The following is a 2,366-nucleotide window of genomic DNA, read 5'->3' on the forward strand; positions in this document are numbered from 1 at the left end:
CAATGCAAAAAAAAACCAATATGCCCTCCATTCCACCCTGCCCCAAAGTTGTGTGGCCTCAAAACTCATAAACTGTGAGACAAAAATAAATGCATTTTAAAAGTCCAGAATTTCTGATCATTTCCTTTTACTAGTTCAGACATCCCTGCCTCCTGGTGTATTACTTGCTGTGAATTCCATTCCAGAGTCTCATTATTCCCATATGCATTGTGGAAAGCATATGTTTCTAAATCTAGACTGAGAGTAGTACAGGATGCAGTCCCTAAAAGTTTTATGCTGAAATGGCAAACTCACAACTCAGTGCTCAAACTTCTACATGTATTCAGGCTTTGTATTCAGAATAAAAGCTGAGTAGGGGACTTCTTGTTGACAAGAAGTCATCCCTCTGATCTCACAGAATGAAGCAAATGAGGATATGCACAAGAGACTCTCTGGAGGTCAAAGTTGAAATGCAGTTATGCCCAGGAGTTGTGAATTACTGTACACTTCCTCAAAAAGCAACAGCTTAGCAGTATGCTAGGCAAGTGGTCCCCTGTGGCTTGTGAAGCAGGGTTTTTTGCTGTTGTGTATCCCGTGGAGGATTAATGATTGTACTGTGTGTCTCTGTCAGTCTCTGACTTGATGGAGAATGTCTTGATAAGGTTTGCTATAGATTCCTCAAGCCAGAGGGTGTTGGTGAGTGTGGGCATTTCCAAAGAGGAATAGTGTAAGGGAAGGAGTTTTCTGTCAAAAATCGTAGTAATGAATAAGTAGGATATCTTGAGTGCTGTGTTCATTGCTAGGAGCCCAAAAATGACATTTGTAAATTTATGTCTACAAATTTTCCATTAAATATTAAATTGATGCTTGTGATTTGGGTCAGAAGATTAGAAGAAACTGGAAAACACCAGACAACAAAATACTGGGAAAAGTTCTGGTCTCATCTGAAAGCCTTACAAGAAACTGAGGATCATTGCAAACACAATTTGATACAGTCTCCTGATGTTCCTCTTTTTGGTATGCACTCTTCTGGAGAGAGGGAAAGAGAGAGACAGAGAGGGATCCTTTCAGACAAATATCTCTTTTAGATCTCTTTTAGATCTTGTGTGGGTTTTTTGTTTGTTTGTTTTTATAAGAAGGATGTATCTCCAAGAATGTTTACAAATATTCATTTTAATTGAAAAAATGATTACCCCAAAAAATTGATTGTATGCTTAATTGCTTTCATACAGTAACAAAACTTCCATGTTAATAAGTTAGGACTGATAAAATGTTCAAAAATCTCAAGCAAAACTAGAGCTAAACAAGAATACATTAGAAAAGTGAAGAACATTTTTCATGTGAAAGACAGGTGAAGTAAATAAAAAGTTTACTGATCATGGAATATCAATCACAAAACAGAATTTTGTTTCTTACAGTACATTGTGTACCAGTCACCTTTTATTATTAGATCAAGAAATTCTTAGATGTTCTCTACAGGAATCTTCTAACATGACTTTCAGAAGCCTGACCCATCTATACATTGCCTTTGGCAAGATTAGGGGTAAAATCTAAGATAAAATCTTTAGGGAAACAGTAGTCATTTGCTCTCATTGTTCTCATTTCAGAAGTACCAATAGCAAGGTGCTGAATAACATGAAGAAGACAGTGCAAAACAAATTTATTTGCATTAGACCTGCTACCTTTATCAGAACGTTTTTTTTGTTTTGTTTTGTTTTCTTCTCTCTTTTTTTTTTTTTTTCCCTTTAAAAGACTAAATGTCTCTTGATGGAGTATTCAGCTCTTTCTATCCATCCCTTTTGAGCAGAGACAGCTACTGGAATTCCAATTCCAACAGATTTCTCCATGAAGAGAAAATGAGACAGGGAGAGGGACATGGAAAGAGACAATGTGAGGACATTTAAACTCTCAGGTAGAGGAAATGTCATGCCTTAACATGCTCTTTAATTTCCAACATAAAAGATTTTCTGATGTTCTGATCCTTTTATAATATTAATGGTTGTAAATGTAGTTACTGGTATTACTTTATTAATTTCAATATCTAAAAGACATAAGCTAGGTTCAAAGACCAGCTTAGTCACCATTTCTTTTTTGTTTCTGTATGTTGTGATTTGTCTGAACTTGAAACCATAAAGAGATTTTTAAAATAGTGAGCGGGGGATAAGTTGAACTACTTCTCTCACATTTTCTCACTTTTCCCACTTCATACTCCTTTAGTAACCATCACTTCTTAGATAGCTATTTTCTGACATCATCTGATGCTATCTCATACATACCTTGTAAAAATGAAAATTATATTAATTATAGCTTTCCAACACGTACTCTAATTATATACGTTCTCTATTCCCAAATTCAGATATTTGTAAAAACATAATTAAGTTTGGATG

This window comes from Aythya fuligula, chromosome 1, assembly GCF_009819795.1.
Source record: "Aythya fuligula isolate bAytFul2 chromosome 1, bAytFul2.pri, whole genome shotgun sequence".
Taxonomy (NCBI): domain Eukaryota; kingdom Metazoa; phylum Chordata; class Aves; order Anseriformes; family Anatidae; genus Aythya; species Aythya fuligula.